General features: G+C 43.8%; 1 protein-coding gene across 2 annotated transcripts in view; it reads right to left on the minus strand.

Moving 5' to 3' along the window:
- Positions 1 to 2,062, minus strand: part of LOC147464428 (uncharacterized) — a 70,281-nt gene extending 68,219 nt beyond the window's left edge. Inside the window, exon 1 of one of the 2 annotated variants that reach the window (XM_086514888.1) lies at positions 1,906 to 2,062. The gene's annotated coding sequence lies outside the window, so the exon portion shown is untranslated. The other variant, XM_086514895.1, reaches the window with a different exon arrangement.
- Between the last annotated feature and the right edge of the window lie 15,195 nt (positions 2,063 to 17,257).

A 17,257-nucleotide genomic window follows, 5' to 3' on the forward strand; every position in this document is an offset into this window, starting at 1 on the left:
TCCCTTCCATAAGAACAAAACGAACCTTGAGCACAATTCGGACCACTCATCTGGAGCATAGCGCAAACATTCATTCCGCTGCACCTTACATCTACTCTCATCACTTAATAGGTATGCTTGCAAGTGTCAACACGAAGCCCGAGGGTATATCCAATGGAACACACCTGCTCCCTAGACCGAAGCAAGCTCAAAACAAAACAATCTTCCCATCTCCTGCTCAAGCCCACTCTACACATCTCTATGAAAATCCACCAAGTGGAAGGGCTCCATGGGCTGCCCGTCTGAGGGACAAGGGCACGAATCCGATGAAGCAACAACTCTTCCAAGGCTCCTCTCCTAGAATGAGACCTCTTACAATGAGCTTCCCAAGGAGGGCTCTACTCTACAAAGCTGGGCCTATGATTTCCAACCCTCCCTAAGGGCGAGGTAAAAGTAATGACCTGCCAAGAAACTTTGACCAGAGCAGACTGTGCATCTCGCCTTGACCACACCTAATCAACCTCTCCAATGGCTGATGCAAGAACTCGAGAAAATCCAGCAAGACGTAATGTACCACATAGTAGCCAAAAGCACCTGGTTGGCCACTACGGCCCTGCGTACAAGAGAAAGCCGTGCCAAACTCCAATGGAGCAGTTTCTCCTAATGGACAGGATGAGAGGAGCAATGTGTTGATCTGGTGACGGATCTAGACCAACCTCACACACAAGTAACGGACTGGTGTCCCTAGGGGGATCCACCTAAAGCCCTCTCCACGCAACCAATCAGGTGTGGGAGCATGACCGACCCAAAAAGCCACTATCTTCCTCCAGTTAATCAGTGCTCCCGACGCACAACAGAACACCTCAAGAGATTGCTCACACCTGTGTGCACAATTTTTCAAAGTAGTTGCTTTTAGATTCGTGTGCCTTTTATAATTGGGAGCACCTCTGCTGATCATTGCATGGTTGCAGTTTGCAGAGCGACTTCCCAACAGTTTTATCCATGATTTATCTAGCAATAAAGAAGTACCGCAAGGGGCACTTGACATTGCATCTTGGTGGAGAACTCCACTCATGTCTCGTCTCGTGTTCAGTTAATACAATGCTCTTTCAAGTTCAAGTGCATGCTTCTCGATTCAATCATTGGTCTGTTGTTGATTCACCACCTTGTCAGTGAGTTTCCGGTTACATAACTCATCAAAGATAGCCTCCTATTGAGACTTCTAGTAGTGTATCAGATGACAAAATCTTTGGATGAATTCTTCTCTCTGTGCAAATGTAGATTCACGAAGGCTACAGACTGCTTCGATGGTTGCCCTAGATGGGACGTCTTTGGCTCCGGATTCCGATTGCCAAGAATATGCAAATGGTATTTACTAACCATAGTCTTGTACCATGCAATTAGATTTCGTAAGCCCAGAGCCATGGTAGCTTAAGCTTGATACAAATTAAGATATCCAAATGAATACAAGCTTCAAGCTCACAGAAAGCTTCTACCAAAACTTAGGACAAATTTGGCAACGCCATCTACAACCAGGCAATTGATGTTGATTAGAAAAAAGACGAACGAGATCTCATGAGGAGTGACTGTCACATAAACATTCATCTTTGTAAGAGATTGAGGGAAATTAATGCCTACACTCTCTCTCTCTCTCTCAGTTCTCTTGGGATTGTTCGACGCTAAAATTTATTGTCTTCTCTCTCTCACACACATGCACACGCACACAATCAGACTGTCGCGCATAGAAAAACACGAGAGACTTACAAATGGTGAAGGGAAGAACAGCCCACCAAAATAACTGGGGGAGAAAGGAAATGAAACGTGCATATTGTGGCAAATTACGTTTAAGAACTATTGAAAACAACGCCGTCACTAACTTGACGACAGCGGCACTGCCTGATTTGTGAGAGAGAGAGAGAGAATTGCCTGAGACGAGAGCGACCAGGGAGAGTTTGCTGCTGCCGGCTTTTTAAAATGCGTGCTATTCTTACTGCAACAAGCGTGGCTCCAAAGAATAGCATCTTAAAATAGCTTCAAAAAGCCTAAAAGTTGTGTACGACATTTCATAGGCACCACGCCCATATCACTGCAGGCAGTGCCAACAAGGTGAAAGTTCACTATGTTATTGAGAGGAATTTAATAATAAGAAGCTTCTTTGGGAGAGAGGGAAAACAACAAAGTGAGATTAATTTATTAGAACATTTGTCATCATATTATATTTTTTGAAAACAAGTACACAAGGGAATGAGCCACCGTATGGTCCACCCCAGCACCATAGCAATCCGTACAAACCGTTGAGACGAAGAACCACAACTTCAGGTTAAGAAGGTGAACCATGCACCTGTGACCTGCCAATAAGGGAACAGTAGAACCGAAAGTTGCCACGGATCGAACAGCCCTACCACAACCATCCAGTCTACAATCGAAACCACCATCCCAGCTAAGCCATCTCGACCACCACCAAATGACGAAACGAAGCAGATCTAGGCGAGCTTGTTGCCATCACACAGAAGCAGGGTAACTGCCTTGCCCTTGATTCAAAAAAAAACTTGCAGTGGGAACCACACACCCAAGGGAGGGGTGTAGACAGCTGAGCACCCACTACTCGGGGCCACTCCTGTCTGTTGGCCACTGCCAATCCCCCCCCCCCCCCGACTGCCACAATGAAAGCACAAATCCTTGCACCCAACCATGATACCCCTGCAACCCCCAGCAAGTCCACCAAAGGGGCCCCACCCATGTGCGACATATGGGGCTGTCGTGCGAGTAGCAGAGGTTAGGGTATGGCATCATTTTTGTGCGAAAACCTTAAATTGTGCCAATTTTACTCAACGTACGTTATTGTTGTTCATGAAACATTGCATCCCTTTTTTTTCAAAACTCACAAAAGTGAGTGATGTTATATTAAACATATCAAAAAATTACAAGACTAGCCATGCTCACAATCCAAGGCAGGGCAACCACCACAGGACCATAGAGAAACATGAGACATCATAGGGTACAACCAAAAAGAAAGGTAGAGGTTCCATAGACATCATCAAGACTGTCACCCTTGAATGATACCTCCTCTAGAGTCAGCATGACATCAAGACAATACAGAAACTTGATACAACTTGTGGTTCATCGTACAATCAACAAAGAAAACCAGTGAGCGACATCAACTAGATAGGGAGCCACCTTCGCGACCAGATCAAGGAAATGATAAGAAGCAATAATACTGCATATGGGAAGAGCGTGACACTCCATCACCATGAGGAAAAGGAGAAACTTTCACAATTTCTAGACGACATGGAGGACGATGGGACCACCATTGAAATAGGCCTTTAAGGAGGGCCACGCACCTTCCAAGAGAGAAGAAAGAGCCCAGAGTCAGCCACAATTCGAGATGGACTGCCACCACTACCCACGATCTCATAGGCCCCGTGGGGGGGGGGGGCAAGGGGAGACCGCACAGAAGGGAGCCACCCAACAGCTCACAGCAAAGCCCCCTGACAGCTCACAGCAGAGCCCACCGCCCTTCAATGGCTGTGCTCTTAGGGAGCGACCACGGGCTCGTCGCCCTGCCCGCAAAACCACCCTTATGCACCTTCGGCACCGTGGCTCGCAGGCTACAGAAAGATGACACACCTAGCATGTATATTTGAAACATTGCATCCTAACCTAATCTTTTTTTAGGGATTGTTTAATCTATTGTAAGCGAGAACACAGGGGGGTCCTTTGTGGCCGTATTGGATGGGCTCTCTTTTAGTAGACTTGCTCATGCTCCCTTGCCAGATTGCAATGCCATACATGGATGTTGGATTCCTAATGAAACAAAGTATGACTTGATACATAGTACTAAACCCTTCTTTTTTTTTTTGCAAAACTCACAATGGTGAGCGTATTATATTAGCATAACCAAAAAGTCACAAATTCTACTCATGCTCGTGCAAAGTCATGACGTCCCCCAGCAACCATAGATACATCGGCTCATAGGGGAACCATCTTAGCACACTGAAAAGGACCCAACTTGGTTGAACATGGAGCAAACCTTGACCTGAGCAAGGACCTATATACTACCCAGTTAGTGCGGCACAATCACCATGTTTCATTCATTAGAGCTCCAATGGCAACGATAGCTTCCCTACTTTCTTGTATAATCTCTGTGAATCTAATATTTCCAAGGTGTTCTTGAAGACCCGATTGTTCATAGCCTAGTACATTGTACTTCCTAATCCCATTGTGTACTATATCGTCCTTGACGACATGAACATTCCTACACGACGAGACATGAGAAAGAGCCATTGTAAATTGCACTAATCAAGGCATGTTTAGACCAATCAACATGGGGTGGGGTTGCAAAGATCGAATGCCCAAAATCACATCAACACGATGTTTTTCTTACCAGAGTCGTTATTCTAATGCTTCTTTTCACCCCACTATTTTCCCAAACAAAAACATATCATAAATTGCACACCGTTCTCTTTCCCTATACAATGTCCGCGTGTGCAGGTGCTGCTTGTTGTAAAAGAAAAGACTTTGAAGAATGCTTGTGTACTTTGAACATGAGATATAGACTCAAGACTAAATGCCCTTTTGGACTGCAAAACAAGGTGACAGTCAACAAAGATAATAATACACGTGAGTTCTTTAAAATACATGTAAGTGCTAACAATGGATTTCAACTTAGAGCATCTATATCTATACTATAATAAAAGGGGGAGGGGGGGGGGGGATTCCCCCCCCCGACACGTGTTAGCACCTCTTGCTTCAGGCGAGTGTTCTCTGCAGCTCCGAGAACATGACATAGGAATAGCATGAGAGAGAGAGAGAGAGAGAGAGAGAGAGAGAGAGAGAGAAAAGGGTGTCGCCGTTGAGATCAAATCAGAGCACAGAAGAGCATTGGGAATTTGGGATTCTTGGAGGATGCAACATAAGCGACGGTGGTCGAGACTAGACAGGGAGAGAGAGACTGCTGGTATGGAGAGAGAGAGAGAGAGAGAGAACAAGAGGTTGTGTCCTCTTGTGACGTTGTTAGCCACGGAAATACATTGGGTTTTTATAACCCCTGGCGTCGCTAAGACCGTCGCTAACAGCGTCGATACGGGAATGTAGATATAAGCGTCGCTATAAACGTCGCTATATAGTGACACCTATAGCGACGATTATAGCGACGTTTGTAGGCCATCTATAGCGACGTTTATAGCGACAATGCAGAGCCTTATATAGCGACGTTCATAGCGATGCCCAAGAGGAAAAAAATTTGGTGGCAGGGCACACCCATCAACCATATTGAATGTTTCATTAATTGATTCACCTTTGAAAAAAAGTGCAAAGGTAGATATAGACCCATCAACCAAATTTGGTGGCAGGGCACACCCATCAACCATATTGAATGTTTCATTAATTGATTCACCTTTGAAAAAAAGTGCAAAGGTAGATATAGACCCAAAATAGTCACCCACAAAACAATATAACCATTAACTCCATCATCCATAATACGTATTGTTTGCAAAATAAAGATACAAAACTGACAAGCGTGAATTGATGAAAGTAAATCAATGACAATTGTACACATCATAGGCAAAATCACTTGATTGTTAAACTTTGCAAATGTAATAGTTACAACACCATTGTCATTATTGAAAAAATATACATGGTTCTCAAAAAGACGTATAAAAGTCGTCTCATGATACATAAGCTATGACAAAAAGAAACTAATGCTATCTAGCTACGGCTAGACTGACGTCGTTTAATCAAATGTCTCATCGCGTTCAAGCGGCGTATCTGTCGGATTCTGCAAAAAAAACAATAAGACAGTTTTTTGTAAGTATAAACATATAGCGACGTTTATAAAACAATACAACAAATAGAAAAGAGTAAACCCTAATACTAACCATGCCGCCGCGAGAACTCAGAATGTCCATCAGGGCGTTTAAGCCCTTCTTGCCTGCGTACTCGCGCTCGTACGGTGTGGCATCACGCCCATCATCGACCACTGTCAAAACACACAAAGAATCCATTATGTTAGAATATAAAAACCCATAAACCCTAAACTATCAAACATAAAGAGCAATGCGAAAACACTTACAAAATCGGCCTCAAATGATGCCCACCCGCCGCTCCCCAAGTGGTGCGAGCTCCCTGCCTCTACTCGCGCTCTGACTGCCTCCTTTTGTTGCTTCCACTTGTCGGGATTCTCGCGCGCTACTTTCTTCACATTCTTCCAATCTTCTTTGGCTAGCCAATCTGGTCTGTTCCACCCATGCTTGATTGCCTTTTGCACTTCTGAACGCTTGTGCTTGCAGTTTCACGCATTTGAACCTTCATCAGGTCTTCATTGAAGCGCTCATCCCGTGTTGGAACAGGAAACTTGTCATGAAGCATGCTGATGACTCTGTCTTTTAAATCATTCGGTACTTCACTCCAGGTGTTTACTATGTAGTGTCTAAACACCTGAGAGCAAAGACCGCGCATGCGCGAAATCATCTTGCCTTCATCATCCAAGATGATGCCACCGCTGAAGTCAACGAAGTAAGGCAAGCCCTCTCGCCGCTGACGCATGAACCTGGGTGTCCAAGTAAGGGTCTCTAGCGGCGTGCCGACAGGGGTACGGACGTGAGGTGTATCCACTGGAGTCTGAGCCCCGAAGTGAGGAGTGTCCACTGGAGTGACTCCTGGAGGAGTAGCTAGTGGTGTGTAGCCGTACGAACGGCAGTCAGCCGCGCAAAACCTGGTGTGGATAGAGATGCCGTGGCTGATGTCGGGGCGGGAAAAGAAGGGGAGGGTAAAGAGCCTCGTCGAACACGAAACGGTGTCGAAGCATCGGCGGCGGCATCCCCACAACAATCGCCACCGCCACCACTAGAGCGCCGGTGCCTAGATGAGTGTGAAGATCGTCTCGTCGATACTGAAGCTTCGGAGCACGCTGAATGCTCCGAAACAGAGGGAGATGCGACTGGAGTAGGAACGCGCGATGGTGCGCCAGAGCGATGACGCTCCACGTACCACTATCTCTGCTGGGGTGAGAAAGAAGAAAGAAACTTCTCATCATCCATACCTGCATTAAACACACGAACATTTAAACTGAATATTGAATGAATGGAGTAGAAAACATGGACAAGTAGATATATATATATATATATATATATATATAGAGAGAGAGAGAGAGAGAGAGGAGGGATTCCTGTGTAGAGAGTTTTCATTGAATGAGCGTGAATTTGTAAAAGCACTACGCTCCGGGTGCGATGGAGACTGAAGCTGTAATCATGAAGGAAGTCCGTATCTGCTCATAGATGTTGCTTGCCCCACCACTAAATCTAGTTGATCGGGTGAAAGAGATGCTAAGAAGCAGTAGTAGTGCTTCTTAGCATCTCTTTCACCACTAAATCTAGTTGATCGGGTGAAAGAGACGCTAAGTAAGCAGTAGTAGTGCTTCTTAGCATCTCTTTCACCCGATCAATTAGATCTAGCAGTGAGACGAGCTGCATCTATGAGCAGAGACAGATCACTCCCTTCGCGATTGCATCTTCAGTCTCCATCGCACCTGGAGCGCAGTGCTCGTTGTCCCTGCTTGTGAGAACATACTTAGAGCATATGTACCTGGAGTGGACGCAAAGACCATTAAATACAATGACGCAATGACGCATATAAATATGAATGGACAAAAAGCCACGTGAACACAATATATATTATAAAACGAAGCAAAATTGTTCAAATCGGAGAATCGTACAAGAATCCCAACTATCTCTTTCTTTTTTGACGTAGAACTTGAAGGTGCTTGTAGCTTTGGAATGTTCAAAGGCTAGCAGCAGTAGAACGCGTTCTTCTTCTATTCCCGGGGGATTCACCATGGAAAACTTATCGCACCACGTAAGTGTAGGGGAGGGGGCTTTTTCTACACGTTACATAAGCGTATAAGTTAGGGGTAGGCCCCCAATAATTTATCTCCTAAGCTCAAAAATAAGGGAGGGGGTATCATATGTAGGGGGCAGGGGGGTGGAGTGAGAAAAGGGAAAAATGAGAGGAAATTTTTGTGTTTCAAAATCATGGCTTCCCAAAAGAGTCTTCCCTTGTACTTGTGAGTCAATAGCTACCAAGGTACATGCAAGAACCAACACTACTTTGTATCAATTGCTTGTTTTGTTATTATAGTTCATTTGTTGAGGGATGAAAGCTATAAAGGGTTTGTATAGATGCAACTTTACACGGAGAACCTAACACAACTTTATAACCATGTTTTTTGAGTAACTTAGATTGGTCAAAGTTAAACGAGTAGCTAAGGTGCAGGCTAGACGGGTACATAGTTTGAAAGTCAAACTAAGACACATTGATGATACATCTAGTTATCAACATAAGTGGATCAGTAGTACATTGCCAGTCACTATGCTACACGCTCTTTGAGTAGCTCAACTTAGTTAGATCATGTGAGACCTAAATTTTATATGTAAGATAGAGGTATGATAGTTTCCTACATTGCCTTCCGTATCAACGTAGAAAGGGGGGTCATATTCCCTAATATGAGTCATATATAGGGGTTTTATCAAAGTTGTCCGCTCGCATGTGGCATCCTGTTTTGCATATAGAGTGAATCCCCCGGGCTTCTATTCAACTTGAGTGATGGAAGAGGTAAGTCGATAACTCAGAATTTTCAAGAGAGAGAGAGAGAGAGAGAGAGAGAGAGAGAGAGAGAGAGAGAGAGAGAGAGAGAGAGAGAGAGAGAGAGAGAGAGAGAGAGCGTACACAATCAAATCTTGTAGTCGAAAAACTAGGTGGTGGAGCTGCATGTGGCCATGGATTGCCCAGGATGTGAGCGCAAAATCAAAAGAGAGTTATACAACATGGAAGGTACTTAGAGAGCCAGAGTTTTTACAAAACAGAGCAAAATTGTTCAAATACAATATTTATGGCTTTAAAAGATCTCTCTCTCATCCTCGCATAGCTGATCATAACTTCCTATATCTATATAGAGCTCTCCGTTTAAACAGATGTCCCCTGTTTCATTTTGTAGATCCTTTGCATGCACCCCATAGAGAGTAGCAGCTTGATGTTCGTCTGGCACCAACTCAATGGCTTCTGGCTGAGCATCTTCTCCGATCTCCTCCATTGATGCCGTTGTGATTGGCACATGGTAGCCTTCATACCTCCATGCACTACGAGGGGCTACCTCTATGACGTACCACCAGTTTGATGCAGACTTTGTAGGATGAAATATCACTTGCCAGAGCCACATAACTTACATGAGAGCTTCCAAGCACATAAATTCTAAAATGGGATGTTAACTATTTACATACTTACTTCTTCACAATGCTCGGGTAGTACGAAAGTGTCTCTTAGGTCAGTCCATTTCTTAGTTGAATCCACCTCAAGAAAACCAGACTCTCCTCTACGCACAGTAGCGTTGCGACCCTCCATGATTATCTTGAACCATTGCACGTCGAACAAGTCGACAAAAAATCCTCTATAATCGATCCTCAAAATCTCTTGTAGCGTGCCAAAGTAGCCACTGCAGGATCTGCATCAGAGGACCGTCATCGACTAGATTGTTCAAATTTTGCCATGATTCCACAATCTTGAGTAAAACACTTTTTGTCGATCCGTTCCACCCTAAAATGTCAACCTTTACACCATGATGCTATGTATGACTTATACTACAACGAACAAAGATTATGAGTGGCCGTTCAAACATCTAGAAAGTCACTAGTCATACATAGCAAACTTACCTTGGTCGCGCAACCCCGAGAGTACTCCCACTCTTCCTTAGTCACTTCTTCACCACATTGTTGTACACTTTTCAATTGGTTGTGCAACCATCTTAAGCTCATGAATGTTGGTAGGCTCTCCAGACCCGTCGGATAGTGCATCCGTGGTCGTCTTCCCCATCTCCACTCGATTCGTGCCCTTTGTTGCTCTTGCTTTGCATCCTCATATTGTGAAATACTCTTTTGCATCACTGGATTGTGAAGCATGCAAAATCGGTTGATTTTAGCCTCTAGATCTTCCGTCATCTTCTTCTCAACACCGAGATTGCACATGACAATCCCAGATATGGGCTCATCATCTATGGTTCGCCATAGCGTGTCCCGAGCTTTATCAAATCCGTCTAGCCACTCTCCAATGTACACTAGGGACTCTGATACCAACCAACCTTCTGCCATGCTACCCTCCGGACGTGCCTTCTGACGCACATATCCCTTGAGCGTTTTCATGAAACGTTCTAAAAAGAACATCCATCTGGAATGTACTGTGCCAGCTATTTCCACCTCATCAACTATGTAAACAAGAAGATGCACCTGAATGGTTAGCATGGTAGTAGGAAAATGTTTCTCAAACATGCACACAACCTCTACAGCGTTTAGTTTTGCAAATGGTATGGAGTCTACATTGATCTCCTTTTGTGAAATCCATTGCACCAACTTCGCAAGTTGGTAGATTGTGTTACGGACGTCAAGAGACAAACATCCCTCAATGGCAACCGGTAAAATAAACTGCAAAACACGTGCAACAATGATATTAAAGTTCACACACAAATTTGTTACACAATTCCCACTATGAACATACCTAACACATTTTATGCCAGTCGTGTGACTTCAAACCGGTAAGCTTTCCTTCGTTAGTAAAACATGTTCGGATCGAGTGCATTACGCCAGTGGGGGTCCACAAAGATCGAATGGTCTCTTTTACTTTGTGTTCTTGGGCTCCTGTGAAAATCCATGGTGCTTTAGGGAGTTTTATCGATCCATCGAACGCTGTTTGCGGCCAATATTTCTCCATACGATCCACATTTCCAAGGTCAACCCTGGCTCCCAAAGTATCTTTCTTGCCGGTCAGATGGTCCCATAGTAGATTACCCACATTCTTGAATATGTGCATTGGATCGAGCAAGTGATTGATCATGAGTCGGGTCTAGTATGGTAACTCGTACCATAGAGATAGTCTCTTCATCCCTGGGGGCAATCCGTCATCACACATCTCCTTCTGCTCTAACCATGCTTGTGCAGACATCCTCGGTGGCTCTCTTCCCAAAAAGTCATCGCGTAACCCATGATTCTCTGGAAGATACGCTTGATGACCTTCGTAGATTTCCTTCTTCAATGAGGGCGCCCTACGTGCATTCAGTTTAGGTCCACATGTGACACATGCTCTGTATCCGCTTGTTTGAAGCCCTGCATGTATACACATGATAATAGATCAGCTTGAGAAAAACCAAGATTTACAGTGTTTGAGTGAGGAGTGTAAATCACCTGAGCATTCTGTTAGTCCGGGATAGTCATGCATGGTCCACATTAGAATACCTCTGATCAAAGCATTCCGTCGACATGTGTGTCGGCTCATATCCACCACTTCTATGCCAATCCACAATTGTTGTAGCTCTTCCAATAGTGGACGAAGATACACATCCATATTCTTCACTTTATATCGCCCCGGCACAATCAAGCTTAGCCATAGGTGCCCCTTCTTCGTAGTCAACCACGGGGGAATGTTGTAGTTGACGATGACAACGGGCCATACACTGTAAGATGTTCATCTTTGACCAAATGGATTTACACCATCCATAGCCAGACCTAAGCGCAAATTTCGAGCTTCCCTGGAAAAATCCGACCATGTTCCATCTATATGTTTTCAGGCTGCGCAATCTGCAGGAATCCGTAGCACACCATCCGAAGATTTATTCTCCTCATGCCATGATGCTAGGGCGGCCATGGATTTACATTCGAAGAAATGTTTGATGCGAGGAAGCAGAGGAAAATGTCGCAAAACCTTTTGCGGAATTTTTGTTCCGTGGAGATCTACTCGATATCTCTCGGAATCACATTTCGGACACTTCTCCATGTTTATGTATTCCCCTCTGAAAAGAATGCAGTCATTAGGACAATAGTGGATCAAATTGTAATCCATCCCCAAGTTTCACAAAATCTTTCTTGCTTCCTCTCGGGAATCTGACATCACATTATCAGCTGGTAGTATATGCTCTTTGAGCAATCTACACAACATAAAAATACGGTACAATTGTGTAAAAATCTATCAGATCATTATACATTTAGAGTTTTATTAAAGTAAATTAATTGTAATAGTTCACCTGAAAAGCGTTGTGACGCTAGTGTCACTCCATCCAAGCTTTGCCTGCATGTTGAGAAGAACTAGGAGCACTTTCAATCTAAACACACGTGCTCCATTATACAATGGCGTATTGGCTTCACTTTTCATATCATCATAGATAAGCCTTTCTGAATCCATGATCGTCTCGATCATTTCATCAAAATCTCGGGCTCAAACATTGCCTCATTGGGAATGTGGTCTGCATGATCATCCCCCGAGCTGTCAGAGGCTACATCTTGTGGCCTCACATATGCTGCTTGACCAAAGCACCTGCAAACATGTCTATTGGGTTGCAAGATTGTTGCCTGTTGGCCAGCGTCAGAGTCCGACGAGTTATAATTGGCAACAACTCGATCTATAATAGATGGATCGAACTCGCCAAATTTGCAAACGTGCTGCAAAGAAACGGGGCGTCTTGTCCGCCGCACAACATGCTTGCATTGATTACAAGGACATAAGATCCTCGTTGAGAGATAGGTGTTTCGGTTGGACGGCCCCACATCCTCGTCACTACTTATAATGAGGGTAAAAATCTTATAACCTGGACAAAAAATTTAATATTCTATTGGCATTCTTCGTCTTTTATCTCTCTCTCTCTCTCTCTCTCTCTCTCTCTCTCTCTCTCTCTCTCTCTCTCTTTGTTCACACTGTAAACTACCTCACATTCTCTAGTCATGTCCAATCCCCGCACACCTCGGTCTAGAGGTGCATCGAGATCAGAACCACCGGGTTATAATCTCGTCTTTATTGGTCAATGCCTATATTTGTGGGTACAAGAAATCTACACACCCACGTCTACATGATAGTGCATGTAGTGGACAAAACCCCTATGCCTCTTCTCTAGCTGTAGCATTTCACAGCATCTTAACATCTTTTCACAATAGATCTTTTCACCATTCGTCTAACTCTAATTTTTTTACCGTAATCTCGAAGGTAGACTCTAATATAAAAACTCAATCCAAAATCTTATCTTAAATCTAACCTAATTGAACATGTGGTGATTCGCTCCATTGAAGGGTAAAAGACATACCAATGGGGCTACTAGCTGTGTAGATGTGAATAGGCCTCACATATACAAATACTTCAATGCAAGAGTTTAATACTCTCACCTCTCCACCCCGTCAATCCATGACCCAGGTGATGGGACAAAATCCTCCTCGAAGCGAGCCCAGCCGCCACTCCCCAGGTGATGGGATAATCCCATCTTGATGCAAACTCTTGCTACGTCACTTTGTTGCCACCACCTGTCTGGATTGGTCGTCCTCTCCTGCCTGATACCCCTCCACTCCTCTCTTTCACGCCAGTCACGTCTGGCATCTGTGCATCTGACCTCCGATGCTTCATGTAGTCGCGCATGCGTCTCCTCATCCAAGCATCATCAAATGTATTCTCCAGAGAGGGAACTGGAAACTCCCGATGCAGCGTCGCAATAAGATAATCCTTAGAGGCTTTATCCTGATCCCTCCAAGAGACCATGACAGACTACAGTGTGTTAAAAAACCTGTTTACACAGCTATTGTATGCGGCCCATCACTTGCTTCCCCTCAGGGGTCATAATGGTCTCATCGGACATACGATTGATGAGGTAGGCGTATCACTTTGGCATGTCCCTCACGTGAACTATAGCAACCATGTCCGATGAATGCTCATCATCTAGGCCTCTAGGTGACCCTGACGGAGTGTTCGGGTCACTCCTCAGCATCTCCGACATAGTGGTCGGGACACCACTCTCAAACGCGTAGGCAGTATAATCCTTCGGTGTACTCAAAATAAACCTAAATTTAATCTAACGTAAATCTAAATCTAACCTTATTTTAAACGATAAAAAGAGGAAAATGGTATAACCTTTCTATCACCCAAGTGTGGTAGATTGGTTATTTCATTTCCCTCTTCAATAACAGGTAAATAACGTAAATAAACCTAAATTTAATCTAATATAACGTAAATCTAAATCTAATGTAAATAAACCTAAATCTAATCTAATATAACGTAAATCTAAATCTAACGTAAATAAACCTAAATCTAATCAAACGTAAATCTAACTAAAAATAAACCTAAACCTAATCTAATTTAACTTAAATAAACCTAAATCTAATCTAACGTAAGTCTACATCTAACCTAATATTTAACGTCTTTTGAGATAGTTTCCTACGACGTTAAAACTCTCTTCTTCTCGTGTGTGTGTGGGTGTGTGTGTGCCAATAAAAAGAGAAAAATGGTATAACCTTTCTATCACCCAAGTGTGGTAGACTGGTTATTCCATTTCCCTCTTGAATAACAGGTCTTAAGTTCAACTCCTCATCGGCTAGATCTTTAAGGTCTCTTGAATTAGTTTTCTACGACGTTAAATTAAACTCCCTTCTTCTCGGGTGTGTGTGTGTGGGTGTGTGTGCACGCCAATAAAAGGAGAAAAATGGTATAACTTTTCTATCACCCAAGTGTGATAGATTGGTTATGCCATTTCCCTCATGAATAACAGGTCTTGAGTTCAACTCCTTGTCGACTAGATCTTTAAGGTCTCTTGGGATAGTTTCCTACGACGTTAAGACTCTCTTCTTCTTATTATTCTCTCTCTCTCTCTCTCTCTCTCTCTCTCTCTCTCTCTCTCTCTCTTTTCCTCTCTCAATGTGTGTGTGCATTCTTTGTTTATGCATGTGTGTGTGTGTGTTTTGTTTATGCATGTGCTCTCTCTCTCTCTCTCTCTCTTTTCCTCTCTCAATGTGTGTGTGCATTCTTTGTTTATACATGTGTGTGTGCGTTTTTTGTTTATGCATGTGCTCTCTCTCTCTCTCTCTCTCTCTCTCTCTCTCTCTCTCTCTCTCTTTTCCTCTCTCAATGTGTGTGTGCATTCTTTGTTTATGCATGTGTGTGTGTGCGTTTTTTGTTTATGCATGTGCTCTCTCTCTCTCTCTCTCTCTCAAAAACACAATGTGTGTGTGTGTGTGAGTGAGAGAGAGAGAGAGAGAGGGAGAGAGAAAGAGGGGAAGGGAACATGAGAGTGAGGAGAGGAAAGGAGCATACCTGGCTCTCCTTCCTCTCCTCGTGTGTGTGTGTGTGTGTGTGTGTGTGTGTGTGGAGAAGAAAGAGAGAGAGACGGAAAGCGCGCGTTACCTTTGCTTGCTTGAGCGCGCGTCGAAAACTCAGATATGAGATCTGAGTTTTCGGACGCTCTCGGTTATTTTTTTACCCCTGACGGCGTCGCTATGAGCGTCGCCAAGTTACTTATAACTTAGCGACGTGCACAGCGACGCCGTGGGTTTTCACATTTGAGCGTCGCAAATATTAAGTACCTCTTAGAGAGAGAGAGAGAGAGAGAGAGAGAGAGAGAGAGAGAGAGAGAGAGATAGATTTTATTATCGTCCTCGGAGGTCAAATATGACCTATGGGACCAAAGTTACATGTGATGTAGTATGTATATGGCTGATGAGTGACTCTCGATGCTCCAAAATTGTAGTGATGAGAGTCGCAATGGAGAGCCCACACTTTGGCTGGGAGAGGAAAGTGTGTAGGTCTAAGTTATGGCTGAAAATGTGAGAGAAGCAAGTTCGGATGTGATCAAAAGCTGAGCACTCTAGTAGTGTGTGGTACTCAGACTCTCGAACTTGCAGTGAGCATAATGTGCACAATCGATTTGACTCTTCTCCATTGCCCCAACGCCCTATCTCGCATCGAAGGAAATGGGAGCTAAGCCGAATTGCTGCGATAGTGCGTATCGCGGACAAGGGAATAGGCTCAAGCATGTAAGTGTGAGTACGGTTTCCTCTCTCAGCGAAGAACATGGTTTTGTAGTTGGGGGCAATATAGGTGGTGTAATGTATGAAGCGTGACCCACCGGATTTCTCCCAAGCCGTAATACATTGGCGTTGTAGAAAAGCTTCATTCACTTGAGAGTCAATTGAAGCATCATGTAGCAAGTGTAATGCATCCCATCTCCCAAACCACTTCTTTATGTCTTGCATCCATCCCGTGCTCAAGATCTTGCTTTTATGCGTCTTTTGAACTTTTTTGCTTGATTCCCATGCAATTGTAGGAAGTCGATGTGAGGGGTTTTGACGCATCTTTATCATGTACTCCACAACCCTTTCCATGCCCATAACCTCAATTGGAAGAGATCCCGACTCAAGAAGTAGGAGCATATATGGTGTTTGTGTCTTAACTTGGAGAAAGTTTGTAAGAAAACGCTTGTGGACATTCTCAAACTCTTTCCAAGTAGACTTTGAGATGCTCCCGCCCCACACTTCAACTCCATAAAGAAGAACCGATGTCACCAATGCATCAAAAAGATACTTCTTGAGAACCCAACACTTCATGTTTCCCGCATTGCACATGTTCTCAAATGCATAATATGCTCTCTTTCCCGCTTCCAAACGACGCATAGCACGTTCATGCCACTTGTGATTGGATGGAACCTCAAGGCCAAGGTACTTAAAGCTCTCAACAACTTCAAGTGTCTCGTTGTTGTACACAATGCATGGCTTCTCCTTATGGTTAGCTTTCACAAGCATAACCTTTGTTTTGGATTCATTTATAATCAGCCCACTATGCAAGCAAAAGTTCTCAAGGACAACCATAAGCTTTTGTGCATCTTCTAAAGTGTGTGCTAGAAGCACTACATCATCCGCATACAACAAAAGCATGATTACTGCATTGCAAATAGTGACCTCTTCAATGCCTGCTTCTTGCATAAAGTCAAGTACCATTTGTTCCAATTGATCGATGCATAGACCAAAGAGAGTTGGTGACAATGGACATCCTTGTTTAACCCCAATAGTGCTTACAAAAATTTCTGAAATTTCTCTTCCCATACGCAATTGACAAATCACCTTCTCATAGATTCGAGAAACCGCAAGCATAAACTCACTTGGCACTTGGAGTTCTTCCATCCTTCTCCACAAATTGTTACGTGGAATCATATCAAAGGCTTTCTTAAAGTCCACAAAACAACAATACAATCGCTTGCCTTTCAACCGACTTTCCTCCATGAGAATACGAAGAGTGACAAGATGATCAATGGTGCTATGGCATCGACAAAAACTCGCTTGTCCCTTTGCACGCTTGTCATTCTCTTCAGCCCAATCACTCAATTTCATCTCCATTATGCACCCAAACAACTTTTCCATAAGAGACCCAATCATTATAGTCCGGTAGTTGCTTACATTCTTTACATCCCCTCCTTTATGCAAAGGCTTAACCCAATTAG

The sequence above is a fragment of the Adiantum capillus-veneris genome, chromosome 1, assembly GCF_014529385.1.
Source record: "Adiantum capillus-veneris isolate H3 chromosome 1, ASM1452938v2, whole genome shotgun sequence".
In the NCBI taxonomy this organism is placed as follows: domain Eukaryota; kingdom Viridiplantae; phylum Streptophyta; class Polypodiopsida; order Polypodiales; family Pteridaceae; genus Adiantum; species Adiantum capillus-veneris.